We start from the raw sequence: 12,205 nt of genomic DNA on the forward strand, positions 1-12,205 counted from the left end.
CACAATAGAAATACATAAGGTAACTTGTATACATAAATGAATTGTAAGCCCATAAAGTGACGCTAGGCACTAGAGTACATGAGAAATGATAAAGTAGTGATGGTTGGGGGTGTGGAGGGTGCGTTAGTGGGTGGAGGTGCTGATCGGCCTTACTGTTTGGGGAAAGTAATGCAAAATGGAATAAAAATAGCTTTCCTAGCTACTTTCCACTGTCATCTCTATGCATACCTCTTATGGAATTGAAATCCCTTCTATCTGAATTGATTAAAATATAGTTTTATCTATTGAACCATTGAAATAAAAGGTTAATACACTGTTTCTTTAAATTTAAAGTCCAGTAAGGGTCTTGGCCCAACACATTGATTGTTTATTGCTTCCTATAGGTGCTGCCTAACCTGCTTGAGTTTGTCAGTACTTTGTATGTGTTACTCTGGATTTCCAATATTTGAAGTATCATGTGTGTTTATATACACTCCAGACTGCTGTGAAAATCCTCAGTGAATTATTATGGACTTTCAATCGACCTTGTATGTTTATTTCATGCAAAAGACACTGAATCATAATGTATGTGAGGAAGTCCAGTATTAGGAGCATGAGAGAAAATTTGATTATAATTAAATAGTACAAATGAATCTAACAAAATGTATTCTTTTTATTCAATCATCTGCTAAAGCCCCTGCTGTTACTATGTCATTTCTATAAAGAATGTTTATTGCACTTTTCTGCAACTGATGTATGTTGTTACCCCTTCCTCCATCAAATTGGTTCATTTCTTGTAATGCTTTAAAATCTTGGCTTTCGATCCTGATTTCTTGTCACTTTTAAATTTTATTAATGCTTTATTTCCATTTTTCTTTATTTGTTCCCAATAATGCAGCTGATGGCGATTTATATAATCAATGAGGACCCAAAGAAACAGAACATGTTGTTCTAAATCTTTTTCATCACCATGGAAATAGTGAATCCAATTATAGAGTTGTTGCATCATACAAATTTATGGCACAGAAGGAAACCATTTCACTTTGTACTAGGTGACAAAGAGCAATTTTGTCAGTTTCCTCCTTGTGAACCTTGAAAGTTGCATACCTTTTGAAGTGTTTTGATTGTCTCCTCTGTTCCTGTTGTGCATTTCCGACTCCCACCACCATCTATGGGTGTAGTTGTGAGGACTCCACTCCATAGCAACCTTATTTCATTTCATTTGGAGTCTAAGGAGATATGGTACATCACAGAGGGCAGAGCTTAGGATGATGGCACCTAACGGCAATTCTTTTGCTTGCATCTTTAGAAACAGCTGTATTTCTATCTTCAAATCTCTTTTTTCCCCTTTTTTTGGGGTTCTTTTGAAGACCCTGACCTGGAGTTACAAGCTGACTTCAGTTCTTTGCAGAAATGGGACCCACTTTCAGGGTCTCACAACTGGCCGCTATTCGTTATGTCAAAGACGCAGGCTGGAAGACCAGCACACCCTCAGGGTGCCGATTTTTGTGGCTCTGAAAGCGGGCAGATTTGAGATCGGTGCTGCCGCCTGATGTGTCATGGGAGTACATGGAAGATCAAAAGCAGTGAGCTGGCTGTGTGCCCAAGGACCCGAGTTCTTTGGGCACAGAGCTCAGAAAAAGCAACAACAGACATTTAGCTTCATAAATCGGGGAGTTGTTTTGTTATGACTCTCCTCTTGCTGTGAAATGGGAACACCTTTTTTTTCCCTTATTAAGGAGCAAGAGAACCTGTGGTATGTCGAATTCCCAGGTGAACAAGTAGTCTTTGGGGTACTGCAAGTCTGTCTTTATTTATGCTTTGCTGTACACTTGAGTGCTCAGTGGAGGGTGAAGATGCTTTTTTTGCTGTTGGAAAGTAGGGGTTGTTGCTTTGCTGCTGCTTATGCGTGTGGGCACGTGGCCAAGTGGTTAAGATATTGGACTAGCAACCTGAAGGTCATGAGTTCGAGCCCCAGCCGTGGCAATGTGTTGTGTCCTTGAGCAAGGCACTTAATCACACATTGCTCTGCGACGACACTGGTGCCAAGCTGTATGGGTCCTAGTGCCCTTCCCTTGGACAACATTGGTGTCATGGAGAGGGGAGACTTGCAGCATGGGCAGCTGCTGGTCTTCCATACAACCTTGCCCAGGCCTGCGCCCTGGAGAGTGAAGACTTTCCAGGCGCAGATCCATGGTCTCGCAAGACTACCGGATGCCTTATGCATGGGAGGGGGGAGCTGGGGGGTGCTTTGGGGTTCTAATATTTGACTGTCATTCATTCTTTGGGGCACTCTGTTTTTGTGGATATTTGCAAAAAAAAAAAAGAATTTCGGGATGTATAGTGTATCCATTTCTCTGACATTAAATGTACCTATTGAAATTTCTGCAGATGTACTGCGGAGAGCATACTGACTGGTTGCCTCAGCTTCTGGTATGGAGGTGCCAATGCACAGGGTTGGTAAAGGCTGCAAAGGCTTATAAACTCAGCCTGCTTTGCCATGAGTACTAGACGCCCCACCATCAAGGACACCTTCAAAAAGGCAATACCTCAGGAAGGCAGCATCTATCATGAAACACCCTCACCATCCAGGACATGTCCTCTTCTCATTAGTACCATAAGGGAGGGAGGTACAGAAGCACACACTCAGTGTTTTAGGAACAGTTTCTTCTCTGCACTGCACTGCTGCAAAACAACAAATTTCATAGAATTATGTCATTGATACTAAATCTGATTCAGATAGGAAAGGTTATGGGCCAGATGCAAAAGGGACTGGCTTGGATGTACATCTTGGCCAGCATGGAGTATGTAAGCTGAAGGGCCCATTGCCGAGCTGTATGAATCTTGTGATGATTTGCTTTAGAAAGAAATTATACATTGCTACTGTCAAACTGAAATGTCAATTTCTCTTGCACTAACATCTTGGCATTGATACAATTAATGGTGGTTTATACTTTGTACTTTATTGTCGCCAAACAATTGATACTAGAACATACAATCAACAGCGATATTTGATTCTGCGCTTCCCACTCTCTGGATTACAAATCGATAGTAATATAAAAAATTTAAATTATAAATCATAAATAGAAAAATGGAAAGTGAAAAACTGAGATGCAGGTCTGGATATTTGGAGGGTACGGCCCAGATCCGGGTCAGGATATATGGGCCCAATGCATTACCTTGAACTTTATCAAGGAACGATGAGCAGAAATAGATGAGTTATTAACCAAATGAAGAATTTTACTCCACTGATTATCTGAAAGTGACTCTTGAACTTCCAGTTCCTAAGCACGTTTAATTTTATCGTTAGATATCATTTGTTAATTCAATATCTGTTTATAAATTATAGCTATCAACCCTTCTTGAAGTGGTTTAAGCTGAAAAAGAGCATCTGTCATATTAGGTGGATAAGCAGAAGGGTAATTGGGCAGCAAACTACATATTTTAAAAAAAAAACCTAATTTGTAAATATCTAAAGAAATGTACATTAGGTAAACCATATTTATCCACTAACTGAGAAAAAGACATTAAACAGTCCCGTAAAAACAAATCTGAAAAAGCTGTTGTTCCCTTGGTTTTCCAAATTAAAAAGGTCTTATCCAAAAGTGATGGTTTAAAAAAAATAATTAAAATGGGTATTACTTTTTAACTTAAAAAATCTATGAAACTGAAACCAAATTCTTAAAGTATGTTTAATAATAGGATTAAAATCTTGTCTAGTAATCTTAGAAAACAAAAAGGGAAGAGGAGTTCCCAGTAAAGACGCCAAAGAGAATCCTTTCACCGAGTTTTCCTCCAAATCCAACCATGAAGGACATTCATGTATGTCTAAGTAATGAATCCAAAAAGAAATATATTGAATATTAATTGCCCAATTCTAAAATTTGGCAAAGCCATACCACCATCCTTTTTTAATTTCTGTAATAAAGGTTTACTCAATCCAGGATTTTTATTTTTCTAAAGATAAGACTATAGAACCTATTCTATCAAAAAATGTTTTGGGAACAAAGGTAGGAACTGCCTGAAATGTGTATAAGAATTTCGGTAGAACTATCAATTTAATAGCATTAATTTGACCTATTAATGATAATATCATAGGTGACCATATAGAAAGCATTTGTTGGGTGTAATCAATTAATGGGAGAAAATTATATTTATATAGGTCCTTAAAATTTTTAGTAATTTTAATACCAAGATAAGTAAAGTAATTTTTAGTACTACTAAAAGGTACTTGATATTGATCTGAGTAATTATTAATGTGAAATAATTCATTTTTATATAAACTTAATTTATATCCAGAAAAACTACTGAATTCAGAAAATATAGATAGCATAGAAGGAATAGATTTCTTAGGACTGAAATATAAACTAACAGGTCATCTGCATACAGCAAAACCTTGTGTACTTTGTCCCCTCTCTTAATGCCCTGAACAGTATTGGAATCTCTAAGAGCAATAGCAAGGGGTTCTAAAGACAAGTTAAATAATATAGGGCTAAGAGGACATCCCTCCCAGAAAGTAGCTGTTTTAGAGGCTAGTGTTCTTTGGTGTGAATGCTACATGGCCTCCTCCCTGATGGGAGTGGGTCAGACAGTCTATGCCCTAAGTGGGTGAGATGCTTCATGATATTACTGGCCCTTTTCCGCCACCTTTCTGTAACTATGTCCCTGACGGCAAGTAGGCTAGTGTTAGTGATGTGTTGAGCAGTTGTAGAGCCTCCCTGTCCACCAGAGCAGTATCTGTACCATGCAGTGATGCAGCATATTAGGATGCTCTGTACTTCAGAATAACGTGAGCATACACATGCATAATCCAGCTCTGCTCAGCCTCCTCAGAAAGTAAAGTCATTGGTGAGCTTTCCTGATTGAGTAGAATGTGTTCTGGGATGATGAGAGGTTGTGCGAGATGTGCACTCCCAGGAGTGTGAAACTGCTTGCAGTTTCCATTGCTGTGCTGTCGATGTAAAGAGGTGCGTGGTGTGAGTTCTCCTGAAGTTGATGGCCACCTCCTTTCACTTGTTGACATTGAGGAAGAGGTTATTTCCCTGGCACTAGGCCTCAAGCTCGTGCGATTCCTCTCTGTTGGCCGTCGCATCATTGCTAGTGTTGAACCCCTCCACTGTCGTGTCATCAGCAAACTTGACAATGTGATTACTTGGGTCTTTGGCCATGAAGTCATGTGTGAGCAGAGTTTACAGTAAAAGGGCTCAGCACACAGCCCTGAGTGGAGCCTGTGTTGAGGATAATGGGGAGGAAGTAGCGGTTGTGCATCCTGACTGTCTGAGGTTTGTTGGGCAGAAAGTTGAACACCCAGTGGTGAGATTTAGACTGATGATTAGTAGCTTGTTCACCGAAGTCTATGGGACAATAATGTTGAATGGTGATCTTTAATCCAGAAGCAGCATTCTGACATAAGTGTCCTTGTTTACTAGGTATGTCAGGGCCAGAAGCATGACAGATGGTGCAGGGGCAGGAATGGCTACTTCAAGTGCCAGGCTTTAGATGTTTCAGAAAGCACAGGGAGGGAGGCATAAGAGGTGGGGGCATGGCACTGTTGATCAGAGACAGTATCACGGCTGCAGAAAAGGAGACATGGCTCCAGGGTGACCAAGGATGGGAGCTCAACATTCAGGGATATTCAGTATTCAGGAGGGATAAACATGAAAGAAAAGGAGGTGGGGTAGCATTGCTGGTTAGAGAGGAGATTAACGCAGTAGAAGGGAAGGACATTAGCCGGGAGGATGTGGAATCGATATGGGTAGAGCTGCATAACACTAAGGGGCAGAAATCTCCGGTGGGAGTTGTGTACAGGCCACCTAACAGTAGTAGTGAGGTTGGGGATGGTATTAAACAGGAAATTAAAAATGTGTGCAATAAAGGAACAGCAGTTATAATGGGTGACTTCAATCTTCATATAGATTGGGTGAACCAAATTGGTAAGGGTGCTGAGGAAGAGGATTTCTTGGAATGTATGCAGGATGGTTTTTTGAACCAACATGTCGAGGAACCAAATAGAGAGCAGGCTATTCTAGTCTGGGTATTGAGCAATGAGGAAGGGTTAATTAGCAATCTTGTCGTGAGAGGCCCCTTGGGTAAGAGTGACCATAATATGGTGGAATTCTTCATTAAGATGGAGAGTGACATAGTTAATTCGGAAACTAAGGTTCTGAACTTAAAGAAGGGTAACTTTGAAGGTATGAGACGTGAATTAGCTAAGATAGACTGGCAAATGACACTTAATGGGTTGACAGTGGATATGCAATGGCAAGCATTTAAAGATCGCATGGATGAACTACAACAATTGTTCATCCCAGTTTGGCAAAAGAATAAATCAAGGAAGGTAGTACACCCGTGGCTGAGAAGGGAAATTAGGGATAGTCTCAATTCCAAAGAAGAAGCATACAAATTAGCCAGAAAAAGTGGCTCACCTGAGGACTGGGAGAAATTCAGAGTCCAGCAGAGGAGGACAAAGGGCTTAATTAGGAAGGGGAAAAAAAGAATATGAGAGAAAATTGGCAGGGAACATAAAAACTGACTGTAAAAGCTTTTATAGATATGTGAAAAGAAAAAGATTGGTTAAGACAAATTGTAGGTCCCCTACAGACAGAAACAGGTGAATTGATTATGGGGAGCAAGGACATGGCAGACCAATTGAATAACTACTTTGGTTCTGTCTTCACTAAGGAGGACATAAATAATCTTCCAGAAATAGGGGACAGAGGTTCCAGTGAGATGGAGGAACTGAGGGAAATGCGTGTTAGTAGGGAAGTGGTGTTAGATAAATTGAAGGGATTAAAGGCAGATAAATCCCCAGGGCCAGATGGTCTGCATCCCAGAGTGCTTATGGAAGTAGCCCAAGAAATAGTGGATGCATTAGTGATAATTTTTCAAAACCCTTTAGATTCTGGACTAGTTCCTGAGGATTGGAGGATGGCTAATGTAACCCCACTTTTTAAAAAAGGAGGGAGAGAGAAACCAGGGAATTATAGACCAGTTAGCCGAACATCGGTGGTGGGGAAAATGCTAGAGTCAGTTATCAAAGATGTGATAACAGGACATTTGGAAAGCGGTGAAATAATCGGACAAAGTCAGCATGGATTAGTGAAAGGAAAATCATGTCTGACGAATCTCATAGAATTTTTTGAGGATGTAACTAGTAGAGTGGATAGGGGAGAACCAGTGGATGTGGTATATTTGGATTTTCAAAAGGCTTTTGACAAGGTCCCACACAGGAGATTAGTGTGCAAACTTAAAGCACATGGTATTGGGGGTAAGGTATTGATGTGGATAGAGAATTGGTAGGCAGACAGGAAGCAAAGAGTGGTAATAAACAGGACCTTTTCAGAATGGCAGGCAGTGACCAGTGGGGTACCACAAGGCTCAGTGTTGGGACCCCAGTTGTTTACAATATATATTAATGACTTGGATGAGGGAATTAAATGCAGCATCTCCAAGTTTGCAGATGACACGAAGCTGGGTGGCTGTGTTAGCTGTGAGGAGGATGCTAAGAGGATGCAGGGTGACTTGGAGAGGTTAGGTGAGTGGGCAAATTCATGGCAGATGCAATTTAATGTGGATAAATGTGTGGTTATCCACCTTGGTGACAAGAACAGGAAAACAGATTATTATCTGAATGGTGGCCGATTAGGAAAAGGGGAGGTGCAACGAGACCTGGGTGTCATTATACACCAGTCATTGAAAGTGGGCATGCAGGTACAGCAGGCGGTGAAAAAGGCGAATGGTATGCTGGCATTCATAGCAAGAGGATTCGAGTACGGGAGCAGGGAGGTACTACTGCAGTTGTACAAGGCCTTGGTGAGACCACTCCTGGAGAATTGTGTGCAGTTTTGGTCCCCTAATCTGAGGAAAGACATTCTTGCCATAGAGGGAGTACAAAGAAGGTTCACCAGATTGATTCCTGGGATGGCAGGACTTTCATATGATGAAAGACTGGATCAACTAGGCTTATACTCGTTGGAATTTAGAAGATTGAGGGGGGATCTTATTGAAACGTATGAAATCCTAAAGGGATTGGACAGGCTAGTTGCAGGAAGATTGTTCCCCATGTTGGGGAAGTCCAGAACGAGGGGTCACAGTTTGAGGATAAAGGGGAAGCCTTTTAGGACCGAGATGAGGAAAACCTTCTTCACACGGAGAGTGGTGAATCTGTGGAATTCTCTGCCACAGGAAACAGTTGAGGCCAGTTCATTGGCTATATTTAAGAGGGAGTTAGATATGGCCCTTGTGGCTAAAGGGATCAGGGAGTATGGAGGGAAGGCTGGTACAGGGTTCTGAGTTGGATGATCAGCCATGATCATACTGAATGGCGGTGCAGGCTCAAAGGGCTGAATGGTCTACTCCTGCACCTATTTTCTATGTTTTAAGTCATGGAAGGGTTGTCTACAGAGTCTGAGTGGGAAGTTAGGAATAGGAAGAGGGTCAATAAATCTACTGGGTGTTTTTTAAAACATAAATTGACCACCCAATAGTATCAGGGACATCGAGGAGCAGATAGGGAGAGAGATTCTGCAAAGGAGTAATAATAACAGGGTTGTTGTGGTGGGAGATTTAATTACCCAAATATTGATTGGCATCTCCCTGGAGTGAGGGGTTTAGATGAGGTAGAGTTTGTTTTGTGTGCTAAGGCCCCATCTCCCCCTCGTACCCCATCTGTTACTCATTTTTATGCACACATTCTTTCTCTCACTCTCCTTTTTCTCCCTCTGTCCCTCTGAATATACCTCTTGCCCATCCTCTGGGTCCCCCCCCCTTGTCTTTCTTCCCGGACCTCCTGTCCCATGATCCTCTCGTATCCCCTTTTGCCTATCACCTGTCCAGCTCTTGGCTCTATCCCTCCCCCTCCTGTCTTCTCCTATCATTTTGGATCTCCCCCTCCCCCTCCCCCTCCCACTTTCAAATCCCTTACTCACTCTTCCTTCAGTTAGTCCTGATGGAGGGTCTCGGCCTGAAACGTCGACTGCACCTCTTCCTACAAATGAACTGGCCTCAACTGTTTCCTGTGGTAGAGAATTCCACAGATTCACCACTCTCTGTGTGAAGAAGTTTTTCCTAATCTCGTTCCTAAAAGGCTTCCCCTCTATCCTCAAACTGTGACCCCTTGTTTTAGACTTCCCCAACATCGGGAACAATCTTCCTGCATCTAGCCTGTCCAATCCCTTTAGGATTTTATACGTTTCAATCAGATCCTCCCTCAATCTTCTAAATTCCAACGAGTACAAGCCCAGTTCATCCAGTCTTTCTTTATATGAAAGTCCTGCCATCCCAGGAATCAAACTGGTGAACCTTCTTTGTACTCCCTCTATGGCAAGGATGTCTTTCCTCAGATTAGGGGACCAAAACTGCACACAATACTCCAGGTGTGGTCTCACCAAGGCCTTGTACAACTGCAGTAGTACCTCCTTGCTCCTGTACTCGAATCTTCTCGCTATAAATGCCAGCATACCATTCGCCTTTTTCACCGCCTGCTGTACCTGCATGCCCACTTTCAATGACTGGTGTATAATGACACCCAGGTCTCGCTGCACCTCCCATTTTCCTAATCGGCCACCATTCAGATAATAATCTGTTTTCCTATTTTTGCCACCAAAGTGGATAACTTCACATTTATCCACATGTAGCAGAATCCTCTTTTGAGTCAGTATGGGTAGAAGTCAGGAACAGGAAGGGAGCAGTTACTCTATTGGGAGTATTCTATGGCCCCCTGGTAGTAGCAGAGATACCGAGGAGCAGATAGGGAGGCAGATTTTGGAAAGGTCCAAAAATAACAGGGTTGTTATCATGGCTGACTTTAACTTCCCTAATATTGATTGGCACCTGATTAGTTCCAATGGTTTAGATGGGGCCAAGTTTGTTAAGTGTGTCCAGGACAGATTCCTGTCACAGTATGTTGACAGGCCGACTAGGGGGAATACTATACTAGATCTAGTACTAGGTAATGAACCGGGTCAGGTCACAGATGTCTCAGTGGGTGAGCATCTGGGGGACAGTGACCACCGCTCCCTGGCCTTTAACGTTATCATGGAAAAGGATAGAATCAGAGGGGACAGGAAAATTTTTAATTAGGGAAAGGCTAATTATGAGGCTATAAGGCTGGAACTTGCAGGTGTGAATTGGGATGATATTTTTGCAGGGAAATGTACTATGGACGTGGTCAATGTTTAGGAATCTCTTGCATAATGTTTGGGATAAATTTGTCCTGGTGAGGAAGATAAAGAATGGTAGGGTGAAGGAACCATGGGTGACAAGTGAGGTGGAGAATCTAGTCAGGTGGAAGAAGACAGCATACATGAGGTTTAGGAAGCAAGGATCAGATGGGTCTATTGAGGAATATAGGGAAGCAAGAAAGGAGCTTAAGAAGGGGCTGAGAAGAGCAAGAAGGGGGCATGAGGAGGCCTTGGTGAGTAGAATAAAAGAAAACCCCAAAGGTATTCTTCAATTATGTGAAGAGCAAAAGGATGACAGGAGTGAAGGTAGGACAGATTAGAGATAAAGGTGGGAAGATGTGCCTGGAGGCTGTGGATGTGAGCGAGGTCCTCATTGAATACTTCTCTTCGGTATTTACCAATGAGAGGGAACTTGATGATGGTGAGGACAATATGAGTGAGGTTGATGTTCTGGAGCATGTTGATATTAAGGGACAGGAGGTGTTGGAGTTGTTAAAATACATTAGGACAGATAAGTCCCCGGGGCCTGATGGAATATTCCCCAGGCTGCTCCAGGAGGCAAGGAAGCGATTGCTGAGCCTCTGGCTAGGATCTTTATGTCCTCGTTGTCCACAGGAATGGTACCAGTGGATTGGAGGGAGGTGAATGTTGTCCCCTTGTTCAAAAAAGGTAGTAGGGATAGTCTGAGTAATTATAGACCAGTGAACCATACATCTGTGGTGGGAAAGCTGTTGGAAAAGTTTCTTAGAGAGAGGATCTCTGGGCATTTAGAGAATCATGGTCTGATCAGGGACAGTCAGCATGGCTTTGTGAAGGGCAGATCATGTCTAGCAAGCCTGATAGAGCTCTTTGAGGAGGTGACCAGGAATATAGATGAGGGTAGTGCAGTGGATGTGATCTACATGGATTTTAGTAAGGCATTTGAAAAGGTTCCAGACGGTAGGCTTATTCAGAAAGTCAGAAGGCATGGGATCCAGGGAAGTTTGGCCAGGTGGATTCAGAATTGGCTTGCCTGCAGAAAGCAGAGGGTCATGGTGGAGGGAGTACATTCAGATTGGAGGGTTGTGACTAGTGGTGTCCCACAAGGATCTGTTCTGGGACCTCTACTTTTCGTGATTTTTATTAATGACCTGGATGTGGGGTTAGAAGGGTGGATTGGCAAGTTTGCAGATGACACAAAGGTTGGTGGTGTTGTAGATAGTGTAGAGGATTGTTGAAGATTGCAGAGAGACATTGATAGGATGCAGAAGTGGGCTGAGAAGTGGCAGATGGAGTTCAACCCGGAGAAGTGTGAGGTGGTACACTTTGGAAGGACAAACTCCAAGGCAGAGTACAATGTAAATGGCAGGATACTTGGTAGTGTGGAGGAGCAGAGGGATCTCGGGGTACATATCCACAAATCCCTGAAAGTTGCCTCACAGATGGATAGGGTAGTTAAGAAAGCTTATTGGGTGTTAGCTTTCATAAATCAAGGGATAGAGTTTAAGAGTCGCGATGTAATGATGCAGCTCTATAAAACTCGGGTTAGGCCACACCTGGAGTACTGAGTCCAGTTCTGGTCACCTCACTATAGGAAGGATGTGGAACCATTGGAAAGGGTACAGAGCAGATTTACCAGGATGCTGCCTGGTTTAGAGAGTATACATTATGATCAGAGATTAAGGGAACAAGGGTTTAACTCTTTAGGGAGAAGGAGGATGAGAGGAGACATGATAGAGGTGTACAAGATAATAAGAGGAATATATGGAGTGGATAGCCAGCGCCTCTTCCCCAGGGCACCACTGCTCAATACAAGAGGACACGGCTTTAAGTAAGGGGTGGGAAGTTCAAGGGGGATATTAGAGGAAGGTTTTTCACTCAGAGTGGTTGGTGTGTGGAATGCACTGCCTGAGTCAGTGGTGGAGGCAGATACACATGAAATTTCAGAGACTATCAGACGGGTATATGGAGGAATTTAAGGTGGGGGTTATATGGGTGGCATGGTTTAAGGGTCGGCACAACATTGTGGAATAAAGGGCCTGTATTGTGCTGTACTATTCTATGTT

The sequence above is a fragment of the Mobula hypostoma genome, chromosome 1, assembly GCF_963921235.1.
Source record: "Mobula hypostoma chromosome 1, sMobHyp1.1, whole genome shotgun sequence".
NCBI lineage: Eukaryota > Metazoa > Chordata > Chondrichthyes > Myliobatiformes > Myliobatidae > Mobula > Mobula hypostoma.